The sequence below is a fragment of the Clarias gariepinus genome, chromosome 3, assembly GCF_024256425.1.
Source record: "Clarias gariepinus isolate MV-2021 ecotype Netherlands chromosome 3, CGAR_prim_01v2, whole genome shotgun sequence".
Classification (NCBI taxonomy): domain Eukaryota; kingdom Metazoa; phylum Chordata; class Actinopteri; order Siluriformes; family Clariidae; genus Clarias; species Clarias gariepinus.
In genome coordinates, this window is record NC_071102.1 from 39,642,570 (window position 1) to 39,657,451 (window position 14,882).

Consider the following 14,882-nt stretch of genomic DNA (forward strand, 5'->3'; position numbering starts at 1 on the left):
CTCTGGTGCTGTTCCAGGATCAAGCATTAGCTAGGGTTTCTGTCTGTGAAGAGCTTCACATGTTCTTTCCTCCTCATGTCTGCAAAGGTTATCTCTCATTCCCTAGGTGTGAATGAATGTGCCAGAAGGGATACATACACAGGCATCCCAGGCAGGGTGTATTCTCACCTGAAAGCCTGTGATTCCTGGATAGGTTATACTGTACAGTAGATCCATCATGACCTTAACATGGAATAAATGGTAAATGAACAATGAATTAATGAATGAATAAATGGCACATAAGACCAAAACAAAAGGTTGCAAACACAGTTCATACTGTCTAAGGAAAAAAAGGATTAAAAATAATAAAAATAATGGCCAAAACATGGTATTGCTTCTCGAAAGGTTTTCACCTAGATGAAAAAAGTGATTTTCAGATAGGATCATACAAAACACTATTTTTCATTGTACTTAATGCTTTTTATCTACCGATCCATGCTTTGGGTTTTTTTTTTTTTTTGTGTGTGAATATGCATACGCATTTACACATTTGAAACACATTTGCTAAATACAGTTTCATGCCCTTTTATGTTTTTGTGTCCAAAACTTTTTTAAATTTAAATCTTTCAATTATATTAATTGTCATTTAGATAAAACTTGGCCAATTTAGATTTCACATGAAAAGCAAAAAATCTAAAAAAGTTTATTATTTTAAAATGCTAAGTTGTAAAGATATTGCAACATGAATTTGATGTGGTTACGGACACTACAGATTTTTTGGTGGAAAAATCCTTAATTCTGCATGGTTGCTTTTATTTATGCATTTAAATAAATAGAATGCATATTTAAAGTTTTTAAAAGCTTACACCAATTTTAGTATCAATACTTATGAAAAATAAGACTCATATAACTAATTTGTGTTTTAAAGTAATATTGATTGAAGCGAGACATTATAAGGCTGAAAAATTGCCATTGTTGGGGGCACATACTGTATAAAATCATCTTTCCAAAACGACTAAAGTTAACAACTTGAAATTGTTAAGGAAGCAAGAATAGTCACATTTACGTTGCATAAACTTCAGAAGTAGCTTCTTCGGCACAAAAATTATCTTTATTATTTGTAAAACATATAAAAAAAAATCTGCACCAATACTGTGTTTTGGCCGTAAGCATGATCATTTGGATCCAATCCCAAAATCCCAGCATTCCCATTAATTAGCAGTTGATATGAGTCAGATGAAGGTGTTGGTGTTGCTTGAGTGAAAGTAAATGAGTAGTGAATACACAAAGAGTGGCTCGAGCAGGATCCTCACATCAATAATAAATACAGCCAGCCTCTGTGGGCTCTTAAATTTCTCCCATACATATGAATTATGGATGCGCTTTAGTGTTCGGCCGGTCCATTTTAGACTTCAGCATTGGTGTTTGTGACAGGAAAGAGCCAAACAGTCTGTGTTCTATTTGCTTGGGAAGAACGAAATAATACAGAGCAAACAGAAAAGTGCACGAGGCAGAAATGAATGACACTCGGTACGAACACAGCGGATAGCTTTGCTGTAGACATGTTCCCATACATACCATTTTACTTGTGTACACATCGAGGTTTTAACCTTCTTTATACAGCCGAAAGTGAAATAATTGGGTCTATTTTGAGCATAAGACTAAAGACGGCTCACTAAAGTGATAACTAGAGGCTGTATCACAACCTGCTGCACTCGTTCCCTTCACACGGCACTCTTCAGGTCTCATGGGAAAACTATACTCTATCTGTGATGGGATTTCTATAAGGGAAATGTGACGCACTCAGTAGCAGCAGCAGCAGAAAAAGAAGAAGAAGACTTTATGACTTTATGACTGTGAAGTTTCCTGGAACGGTTTTGCCATCTCTCTCAGGGCTCGGCTTACTACTACTTTAAACTTGGCTGAATTTCTTCTCATTATCACTTCCACAGTCCATAGGGGTTTGGGCCTTGTTAATTACCTCAGGATACAATATGGATTCCAGTGCTGCTTATTTCAGTGCAGCATTCTGACCAAGGTCTGGAGCACATCACCTGCTATAATTGTGATCAATGGCCTGTGTCAACCTATTTCACAGACAAGTGCTTCTCCCTGTGGCCAGGGTCAATGGCATGAATACTGCTGATTTACATAGCCAATGCTGAAAATTGCAGAATCACTTACAACTAGATGCCTAATACGTTAGATTAGATCTAACTAAATCTAACAGAAAAAGGCTACAGGATTAGCCACAGGACTAGGCCACTTAGCCTTTAAAATTCCGAATCACTTCTGGTTGGAGATCTCGTCGCATGGATGGCCCGTGTGGTCTGCTTGGGATGTATGTTCCTACGAACAGTTTTGTACCTGAGCCTCCAATAATAAAAGCAGGCTTCATATTAATTTAACCAGCCTCCTAACACAGTATGACCACAGATCAATCCCTGTTATCTGACCCAAACGAGGATGTTGAGTCTGGTTCCCCTCAAGGTTTCTTCCTATTGCCATCTCAGGGAGGTTTTTTTTGCCACTTTTGCCCTCAGCTTTATCACCAGGTACTTTCTAATAATTTGATGCACGCTGTATACTGTATGTGAAATATCTAGGATATTCAATTTGTATTGATCAATTGATCAATTTGAAATATCTAGGATATTAAATTTGTATTATGTAAAATAATAATGAAAAAAAGGTGACACAGTAGCTTAGTGGTTTGCACTGTCACCTGACATCTTCAGGGGTTGGGTTTTAAACCTTGCCTCTGGTCTGTGTGTATGTGTGTGTTTTTTTAGGTGCTTGGTAAGGTTCATTTGGGAATTCCCAAAACTTCTCACCCACAGTTCAAAGCCATGCAGGTTAGGGTAATTGCCGTTCCCAGAGTGCTTGTAGTGTGTAGTGTTTTAGTTTCACAGTTGGAAAATAGGCATAAATATAATGGTTATCACCACTGGCCTCCATGGTCACTAGTTGGACTACAGATGTACCTGGATGGATGGATGGATGGATGGATGGATGGATGGATGGATGGATGGATGGATGGATGGATGAAAAATATAATCAAAGTGGCACAGTAGCTTAGTGGTTTGCACCATAATCTCACATCTTCAGGGTTTGGAGTTTGAACCTTGCCTGTATGCCTGGTCTGTGTGTGTTCTTTGCTCATGCTAGAGGGAGAGTACTTTTCTCCCACAGTCCAAAAACATGCATTGGATGAAGCTCATTGGTGTTTCCATATTTCCTGACCTCCCAGGGATAGACTTGAGACTCAAGACAGAAAATTGTCTTCAACTCATTAAAATTCAAGATACAACCCTCTACATTTTCAAATTGTTAAAGGCATATTCCAAGGTTTTTCTGCCAAAAGTTGTATGAGATCATATCATATGATCCATAGAGGAAAAAAAAAACACTTTGATGAAGGCCATGTCTCATTAGTATTTTAGTCATGGTTCATATGGAAAATATATTTTTAATAGTGTGAAAAATACTGTTAAAAAACAAGGTATGGTCTGGCAATCTAACTTCAAATAGACAGAGAGTTCACACCACCTGAGAACATAATACTGCTGAATTATCCTTATGTTTTGAACATTACTGTCTGCTTTTTGACACAAACTACTTCTGGGTGCACTAACAGCCCAGAGCAATCTAAAACTTGTGCAATATAGCTTCTTCTAAAGCTTTGATCCTGCACAAAAATAATAATAAACACCAGGATCGTCTGATCACAGTGAGAAGGAAGATGAAATTATATAACTTAATGCAAATATGCTAACCTTATAGTTGGAAAAAAAAAAGGTTTATTTGCTTTAAATTTCACCTGCCTATAATTTTACTATTCCTAATGGCAGCTCTTACTGATTTTCATCCCATTTTTGCGAAACTGCCACGACTTGTCCCTCACTCATAAGTGAACACTTACACTAACATGTATTCACGACTGCACTCGTCTCCTATCTGGCGCCCTACCGAGCTCATCAATAACCTCAATCTGTGCCGTTTCTGTCTGCACCCACATCAAAGTTAGTGATCAATGCAACTTTTTTTTTTTCTTCTCTCTAACTCATCCACTGCCTGGTGGTCAACTGCAGAATTTACTTCAACTTTCTTCTCCTTATCCCCGACGCCTGGTGATTGCCACCCCCTACCCACATCACAGATCTGTTCTAGTGCTGCACGCTGTGCTTTTCACCACATCCCTCACACAGGCTCCCTTACTGCTGCTGGAGTTACTTTAGTTAATGTTTCTTGGGTCATCGAGCATCGCTATCTTCCAATTTCCTTTATTTCTGTCTCTTTTTCATTTACACTTCTGTTCTTTTATTAGTTTTTATTCATTCCCATTTTTCCCTTATTTCCTGTGTCTTGAGTATCTCGAACAGTATAATTTCAAATGACAAAAAAAAAAGTTACATTTTCTACACCCTATCAAAGGCACTATTAAGAAAAAACAGTTTGGTCTTATTATTTCTTTTTCTCGCGTTCTGCACAAAACAGAAACCCGATAACTGTTAATCTTTCTGTATAAACACCGATCGTTCCCACATCTGGAAGAATAGAAATCAACAAGTACCATCTGTGAAGCAGGCATGAACGGCTTTCTAATCGTCGACCCGAGATCCGAAAGCTGCCCTCCGGATCTATTTGCACGAGGCCACATTCAGCATATATCACGGCAGGAATCATTTCCAGACTTGCCAGTGGAGGCCGGGTGATAGATGGCACCAATGAGGGGCAACTCTCATCTCTCCTCCATTTTGTTTGGATTCAATTTTGCCGAGCGCACCGAGAGGGTGACACTTCAGTGGGGGAGCTTCTTGTTAGCATGCTTTTCACAGAAGTGTCAGAGAGGCAGATGCTAAAAGGAATATGTTAGATTGCAATCTAAAAAAGATAGGCCGAAGGGAGGGGTTGAGAACGTGTTGAAATATCGTCACATCCATGGAGCCACTCTTATTTTTTACGGAGCATGTGGATGAGGATTGTGGTGGGTGGTAAACAGTGCAGCATCTACAGTACAGTAGGTGCATAAAAATATATACAATTAAAAAAAAAAAAGCACACCTGCTAGTTTAATAGCACATACATATTTATCTGAGACTCCAAAAAGAAGAGTTTTAACTGCGTAAAAAATTAAGTTGCGATACATCTTTTGTTAAACCTCTGTTATGTTAAGCACACGTATGACTAATTCATTTATCTAAATAAAGTTATGTGAACTCAATAATTTAATATTGTTTACAAATCTGATCAAGTTTACATGAGTGTGAACATAAAAATCAAGTTTAATTAGAGTGTTTCACTAACTGGGTCATTCTAGAATTGCGGGTACATTTTGCGTCTCCGAGATAAACCTTTTATTATTTTTCAAAAACAAAGAATTTATTGAATAAGTTTTGAAAAATTACAGAAATTATATCAAGCTTTCACTAAAAACAATGTTTATATGTGTATTTAGGAACATTTTGTCATGAAAATATTAAATTAAATACTCCCTCTATACCTATTTTTAAATGCCTCCTTAATCATACATTCAGCTTTAATTATCATGAAATAATTACATCTAATTTTAATCTTTTTTGTGTGTTTACTCTACTAATTTATGTAAACAGTTGCATAAAACATTTATTTTCTGTATTATTTGTAATTTCAGTAATTAAAAAATACATTTTATGTCTGTCCCTACGTTCTGGTCAACTCTGTTATAAAAAGGCACAACAATCTTTAAAGCACTGATAAAAAAAAGCATGTGACTTGCTCCAAGTGATGTCACTTCCTCTGGTGGGAAAATCTGGAAGGCACTGAGGAATGTCATTATTCCTCTCTCATTAATTTGTACAAAATGTGTAGGATACACCAACAGTAGATTAATTATTTGTCAAATCTGTTATTGTGATATTTCAGTGAATCTCTCATTCACTTTTTTAAAAACAATAATACTGTATGATGAAAATACATAAATTCTGTTTTATACATGCCATGTGGTATCTGGTTTGAGGTTAGCATCTTGAGCTAAAGCACAAAATGGTGGAAAATGTCAACTCTATTATTGTCAACTCTGTTAGTGGTTGACAGATTTTTCTGTTCGTACTTTGATTTTCAGAATAATTTCTAAAAATCTTACAAGTTTAAGATCAGCAAATATTGAAAATATTACATTTGAAGTGTGTTCTATGAAAATAAAAAAGTTCAACATAAAAATAAAATAAATTTTTTTGTCTTCTTTTTCTATTTGAAATGTACCCGCAATTCTAGAATGACCCTACTACTGCACCTTTTTACAGCAAAAACATTTTATGAAGGAAGTACCAGTGTGATTGGCAGGATCCTTCTGTTTTGAAAGGAATCTAACTTACATTTTCCCCAAATTTCCATTTTACTGATTTAGGACTAGGTGGTCATGTCTTATTTTTATCTCCTTATCTGAGCCATTAAGGGTTAGGGTCTTGCTCCTAACAGTGGCAACTTGGAGATGATGGGGTTTGAACCTGGGGTTTCTAAACTGCAGTCCAAGGCCTTACCGACCTACCCCTAACCACTTGACAACTTTCTCACTAAATCTGGCGACTTTCCTAACCCTCTTGGTGACTTTTTCGGTCAAAAGCGACTACCAACAAATCTAGCCACTTTTTCTGGTGTTATTTGAGACTTTTCAGAACCTTTGGAGACACTGACATGAAAGCATGTATCGTTCTGCAGTTACTGTCCTTAACAAGCAGCAGGTGCTGGCGTGAGTCCCTTCCCCATCCCAAAGCACTCACAGGGGGTTGGTCTCACCGTAACCTCGCGTACCAGTCCCAGCCGCAGTCAGAGCAGAGAGGAGACCCACACCACTGTGTGTCCACACTGCAAATGAAACGTGTCGCCGCCGAGCTTGACTTGGTTTACAGATCGGGATTTAAATTTAAAAGTTTCGTTAGTGTCACTCCAAAATAAATCCTTGTCAACGTTTGACTCGCAGTCTCGCTCGCGGTGCCAAGCCCGGATAGAGGAGAAGGGTTAGACGTATAGCTGGGAATTCAGACCCACACAGCAGTCTTTTGATTAAATCTGATATTCTTACATCTAACAACACAGGACAAAATTTTATCTATGTAATGTGGTCCCATACGAAGCATGTTCAAGTTCAAGTTATTTAGAAAAAAAATATGTCAGTGTCTTTTAATTTTACAATGTTATTTCTTTCTCCAAGAGTGCCCATTACCATTGACAATTATGACAATTAAGCACCTTCTAGTGACTTCTAGGACAGCTAGTAGTCACTTTCCTTACGGCAGAGTTGGCAACACTGGTCTCACCCACAAAAAACTTCTATTAAAATCTTTAGCCAGGTCTCCCGAGCACAATGGAACAAACCTTGGCACAAAACACACAGATTTTTTTTTATCATAGGGATTTGTTTGGAACCTGTGCTGAACCCCTTTGGGTCCATAACTCTTTAGCTCACTCGTTTTTGGTCCAGTTGGAAAATGAGACATGTCACGTAGAATAGCTCGAAAATCTCTACTAGATTGGGAAAAAAATCACATCAATCAAAAATATGTAGCCCTTTTACAATTGGCCCTGAACTTGCTCCAAACTGCCATCTAGAGTGTACAGGGAGTGAATCATCATCAAAAAAAAAAAAAAAAAACTACCACTATTTCTCTCTCTCTCTCTGATTCTCACTCGGTTTTGTAGAGACGCCCAAAAAACTTAGAAAACTTAAATCAAAACATCCAGCCAGGTCTCATGAGTGCTCTAAAAGAAAAGACGATTGCTCGTCTTGGCCATTGGGGGTTTGTTTTGGATCAAACACAAAATGGATTTTCTCACAGACAACCATTCATTTTTCACTGTTAAGAATTTGCCTAAAGTGCATCTACTAAACCACTACAGATAAACTGCCATTTTGTCCCCAATTTTTCGAATACAGACACCAAATTTGACATCCTACAAACTTGAAGCCTCCACTGTGACACACACTAGCTTCAAAAGTTATATCAGAATCAGACATGTCCATGTCCATATAATTGCAGGGGAAACTGGAGGTGCGTGTGTGTGTGTGTGTGTGTGTGTGTGTGTGTGTGTGTGTGTGTGTGAGAGAGTGAGTGAGTGAGCCATGAATAGAGGGCCATTGCTAGAACAACTCGCCTAAACCATGCCACCTCCACTCTCACACACACACACCAACCATCAGCCAGCATTTACCTTCTCTAGGAATTGTCTCCAGTTACTTTAATTTTATTATTCTTATTTGGAGGTCACATCTCATTTTAATAATACAGTCCAGAGATCATGATTCGGTGATTTCGTTTATATTTTGGTGATGCTGTGGACAGGGGCTCGACCCTGGCATCAGGTATCTGTTTGTGTGAAAGTGTAAACTAGTGAACCATGGACCTTAGATCCAGGCCTTCATCTTTTTTCCAAACCATTTAATCCCCCACTGAAGATTACTAATGCACCGCCGCCTTAAAATAAGCAAAGGACACCGGCTTCCAGCAAGCAGCCATGCACAGCCACCAACAAAAATAATTATCAAAGAAAAGGTAGACCTCCAGCGAGCCAGATGGCTGTTAAATCAGGTTAATTAAAAACCATGTTGAGCGAGAAAACCTGATGAAAGTCCGTGATCTGTAACATGAGGATGTGTAAAAATAGTCATTTATATGTGTGAAGATTCTACGCTGCTTATCAGGTAAAACTATCTTGGATATATTCTGTGTATGCATTTATTCTATATTTTATAATATGAAATATTTTACATATTTTTCCTCCATCCTCCGGAAACCCTGGTGTGCAGTTTTCCCCCAGTGATTGTTCAGTGGTGGCAAAAAATATTGTGGCGTGGGCGGGGCGGCGGCTGACGACCAGCATGCCTTGCGGGGATGTCGGTATGTTCACTATGATGGGGAAAGGTGTTTGGGTTAGTGGCTTCGGCCCTGTTGTGTGTGTGTTGTGTGTGTGACGTGTGAAATGTGCTCCAGTTCAGGCTGACGCTGAATTGGATGTAGGCTCCTGAGAGAAGGTGCTGCTCATGCTGCTTGTTAGACTGCGTGTGTGCTAAATAAAGTACTCCCAGCCATTGCATTGGGCAGCGAATAAGCTCACTCGTCTCTCCAGCATTCTTTCCGGCGTAAAAACACTACATTGGTGTCAGAAGTGGGATGGAGAGTAACGGGTTCGAGCGCACAACGGAGATCCTTCTGAAAATCCAAGCGGGCCGCCGAGTAGCGGAGCGACTACTCGCGCAGAAGAAGCGCTTTCTTGACGGAGCTAGCGCGAGCACACCATGTCAACCAACGCGGAGCGGCAAGAAGAAAATCCCGGCCCTGGATCTCGTGGCGGAGGCTGGCGCTGCGCAAGCGCCGGAGCACGATACAGCTCCGTGTGCCGTTAGCCGGCAAAGCGACCTGTCGCTGCGCGAGGCCGAGCGCGCTGAGCCCATATCGGCGGTACATCACGGCGGAAGAGCCGAGCGACCGCCCGCAGCTCAGTGGTGCTCAGTTCGTGAACCTAGCCGGGGACAGGGCTACCCATCGCGGCTAGGCAACAAGCAGCTCTCCGACGTTTCGCGGCGAGGGCGAGGCACGGGACAGCGTACACCAGCAGCTGCTAAACTAGCACCGGGAGGACGCTTGGAAAGCCGCGCTGGGCTTTACGTCGACTATGTGCTGAACAGCGTCTTACTGTGGGCGCTCGTGGAGCGCCGTCGCGACGTAGAACCCTCGACGCTGAACATTCTCCCGGTACAGTCCTCCAGGCTCTCAGCCTCAGGTGATCAGCCGTCTAAACCAGCGTGCAGCTGAGTTACTGTGTCACCCGCAGTGGCTTCGCCGGTGTCACAGCTGAACCGTGATCCACCCATCGCCAAGCAAACGGGCCCCACCCAGCGCTCGCGGGCACCGCTGCGGGACTTTCGGGTGGGGGCACCTATGAAGTGTATGGGCGTGGACACTTACAGCCGGAGGCGAGATTTTGCTGCTCGCGAGCAGGTGTGGGTGTGTTCCTCCGGAAGGAGGAGGAGGGGGCTCTCGGCCGGGCCTGTGTCTCACTGGGTGGGCCCCCGTACGGTAATAGCTCGGCTCTCCGATGTCATCTACCAGGTGCGGTTGGCAGGGCGGGCACAAGTTTTGCTCCACCGGGACCGTCTTGTGCCTTACCAGCCGCACGCCGAGGAAACAGCGAACTCTGTGGAGGCCGGACCGCCTCAGGACTATGTTCATGTTCATCCCTCACCTGCCAAAGGACGCCGGCGTTCTCACCGCCAGCGCCGACCGCCTCCACGCCTCCGAAACAAAGTTCGTCATGGTGACCAGGGACGGTCACAGCTCGGGTGGGGGCAGTGTGGCGTGGGCAGGGCGGCGGCTGACGACCAGCATGCCTTGCGGGGATGTCGGTGTGTTCACCATGATGGGGAAAGGTGTTTGGGTTAGTGGCTTCGGCCCTGTTGTGTGTGTGTTGGGTGTGTGACGTGTGAAATGTGCTCCAGTTCAGGCTGACGCTGAATTGGATGTAGGCTCCTGAGTGAAAGTGCTGCTCATGCTGCTTGTTAGACTGCGTGTGTGCTAAATAAAGTACTCCTAGCCATTGCATTGGGCAGCAAATAAGCTCACTCGTCTCTCCAGCATTCTTTTTCGGCGTAAAAACGCTACAATATTAAGACAAGATATGCCATGTATTATAGTTCTTCCTGCACACAAAACAGGTGATGTTAATAAATTAGCTTTCGCCTGTCTGGCTGAAGAGTTGTGCTAATTAGAATTGGCTGGTTTGTTTAACGGATGGAACAAATACTGTATGTGGCAGGACTTTCACCTTCTGAAGCCGGGGTGTCCCCTCTCTGCACAACTCAGGACTTCTGAAGTTATTTGTGAATCTTTGTAGTAAATTTCTGTACATGATCTTCAGGAAGCGATGAAGCAGGCACGGACTGAGCGAGTGACCCCAGGGTACCGCAGACGTCTTTCTGACTCAATGCTCAGCCAGATCCAGCAGGTTTAAAAAAAAAAAAAAAAACAGACTTCATACTAAATATTCATTTTTGTCTCAATACTTTCAGCCCCCACTGTATGTAAGGCTAAAGGGCATAACATTGATTTCTTTTTTTTTTTGTAGCCAATTCTCACACATCATTAGGACACTATTCCATTCCAATTATGGAGGGTCGAAGGCTGTCATGTGTTTCCTCCGAGACACAAGATGCCATCTTATCAAACTGCTTGCTCCCACACCAAAGCGAGCAGAGTAACACAGTTCCGCCTACATGAGCTCAGAAACATCCATGATTGGCTAGCAATTCAATTAATGTGAGAGTGCTAGAGTGCTACCAATCAGCTCTCTCTAGGCTTTCCAGCTGCAAGAGGCAACACTCTGGATGATCAATCATATTGTAGGCTCGCTAGCCAATCATGGGCATTTGTGGGATCATATTGGCACTTTTCCACTGTGTTATGCCCTCCCCAGAGTTCCCACAGTGTAGTGGTTATCATGTTTGCATAACTTGCTAAATGTCTTCGGTTCAAACCCAGGTGAAAAGAGGGTTCTTTGTTGACAGGTGGTTTCTCAGTGTGTTAAGGCTCTGAGTTACTGATCAGAAGGCCGGCGGTTCAAGCCCAAGCTATTCCAGGCTCTAGCTGTTGGACCATTGATCAAGGCCCTTAACTCTATCTGCTCCATATAATGCTCCCAGCCTACTAACTAGCTGGGATATGTAAAACATAAAGATTTTGACTGTGCAATAATGTATACTGTATGTGACAAATAAAGCATGAACGTAACTAACATTGCATGAGCAGCAGTTTGAAAGGATGCGGTTGGCTAGCATCAAGAGTCTCGGAGGAGGTCCTCACTGGTTGGTGAAGACAGAGATGGATAAGAACTGACTACAACTAAATTGGCAGACACGAAAATACAGTTAATTGGGGTTTAACACAGTAGATGCCCTTTAACATGTATTGGGTAACCGTGTTGCGATTATGGGAGGCCATTAGGGTCAAACTTGATCATATGATTAATTTGGGTAAATTTTTTTTTTTATTAGATTACTTACATGCATTAACGAGTTAATATTGGCAACCTTAGTTTTGATAGAGTACAAAGCTCTAAAATCATTAGCGGCAACATCGGGGCTATTTGCGAATATTTTATGACTACAATTTAGCACTGTATGAATTAATAAATAAAACAGTATGTGCGCTATAATTTGTGTTTACATGCTCCCAATATAAAAACTACAGTCGCCATGACAAATATAGAAATAGAGAAATAGACCCAGATAAGGACACCCATTGTGACTGAAAACTATTAAAAATCACATGGTGCTGTGTTCGACATTTACTGTATAAATACAGTCACTGTTTTTCCTCTTCATGACTCATTTGAAAATCCAGGTACGACTGGTTTATTCTAGAGTCACTTCATGATATCGGGGTTAATCAGAGGTGTTAGACTTTTACTCGAGTAGAAGAACGAAGTATGTGCTCTCGAATGTACTTTAAGTACTAAAGTACACGTTTTTTTCTGAATATCTTCCTGATTTAATGATAAACAGTATTGTATAAAGTATTTTCAGGACATCAACAAGTCGATGCTGTAAATGTGCAAGTCTAGTAGAGATTTGTTTTCTGTAGAAATCTAAATCTAAAATCTTTTTTTTTCCAACAGAATGAAAGTATAAATTAATAATGAATAAATAAACAATTCATTGGCTGTGTTCAGATGCTTTACAAGTTCCTGAATCCTTGCTATGCATTACAAGAGATAAAATGTTTTATTTAAATATTTTAACACAAGTTACAGTTAATGCTTTGCCAGGTTGGTTTTTAGACATGGCTGCACAGAGAGGAATGAATACGACACTTAGAATGTTGAAAAACCTTCAGCATTTGTGAGTTTTATGCATAAAAAAAGAGACAACATTACGAGAGTGCAAGTGGCTGCTTGTGGTTTTATTTCAGGGAAGCTGCGGCTTTTCAAATGCTAAAAATAAACAGTTGATTATCATAACATTGTAAGGTTTCATCTTCCAGTAGCCAGTGCAATATGTAGTGGTTGGCAATAGATTTTTAAATAAATAAATAAACAGGGAAATGTGCATTTTACAGAGATTATAAAGTCACTGAAACTAAAGGAAATGAGACCCTCGACAGGATGTCATGAGTTGTTGATAAAAACAAGATTTGAATATTTTAATTAAATAAATAGTAAACAGCATCGTTAGCGTCTGTACAATTAAACACAGGTATACTGCAAGCGTACACAATACAGTAAGGTTAAGGGACATTATCTACTGTAATGTAGCTTATTTACTGTACTACAGATCCAGGGTCAGTTTTTTTGTGACATGTGATGACAGAATACATATGAAATGAATATCCAGACTGGTTCCAATTCAGACCCACTGTTAAGTAAAAAAACAAACAAATAAACAAACAAGAAAATGACATGAGATTTTCATACATTTATAGATTGTTACAGTTGTTGATTGGACATAGTACAGAGGCCCAAGTTATCATGATATGATAATATAATAATTATTATACAGTGCATCTGGCAACACGGATCGAGTTACGAGAAAGTAACGAGTGCCTATTTATAATCTGGTGGGTAAAAGTACAAGTTTTCCATCCAAAAATGTAGTGAGTAGAAGTAAAAGCATTAGAAATCTTCAGCACCTCCAGTCTGTCTAAACGTCTTTTCTCGCTCATGCAAAGAACAAATCTAGAGTTGTGCATGCACTTTGCTCTGGATACATACTGTAGCTAAACATGCTCAGATTTTAGCTTCACACCTCGAAGCTGCTGCAAGGAAGTGAAAGTGTTTGCTTCGCTGCAAAGTGTAAGTACCCCTGCGGCCTCTGGGAACGCACGCTCCGGGAAGCTCATCTGATTAACTGATTTTACTTTTGATGTTTCAAGACTTGAACCCAGCCCATTTGTAGCTTAAAAGAATTTGCAACAGAGTCTAAGCATAAAAATTCTATCAAATAGAAATAAACAAACAAACAAAAAAACAGTCAAGTAACTTTTATTTTTATTTTTGCATCACCAGAAATTCATGAAAGGGCTCCGAATGCCCCGAGGGTTCCCCTCTGGGAAATTGGAAAGTGTTTTTTTTTTTTTTTTAAACAGGAATCCACTCTGAGCTCCACCATGTCTCCATAAGGTATATTTTATAAATATCAGGTATATTTATATCTTATTTAGTCAAGCAATCACGTCCCTCCTTATTCATTTAAATTCTAGCCTGAGGGTTAAATACATGAGCAGTTCAAACTGACACAATAGAATGATTTATTTCATATGAAGAGGATTTCAATTTCCTGCTTCTGTAGCTAACTCTTTTAATTATGTATGATACAAAACAAATTAAGATGCTTTCCATCACCGGCTTCAGCTTTATGAATATATTTGCAAATGTTTGCATATATGTGTATATGAATTTATATGCGGTAATGCATCGTTCATTTAAAAAGGCAGCAAGAATATGAAGTTGCAGTATGTGCACGACTCTATCCTAAGGTAGGTTCTGGTTTAAAGCTGCTTTGTGACACTGTCATTTGTTAAAAGCACTATACAAATAAAATTGAAGTGAATTATGATAGCAGCAGTAGTGTCGTGGTGCCATAAAGGTTACAGGTGTAGACTACAGTAGGTGTAACGAACGAAGTGGATCCTGAGTGTAATAGCATCTTTGAATAAGTCGTCACCGGATACGCAAGCGGCTTTAGAAATACACAAGAGGCATTGTGAAATATTACTCGTATTAGCGTGTGCTGCACTTCAGAGGAATCCAACACACGGCTGACACATTTGTGATGTATGGAGAAATCTTTACAGCCTTGTAATAATATTTTACAGCAAACTGCTCAGTCATCTGGCAGAGACGCGGCCCGGTAGAGATAAATTACATGTAATTTT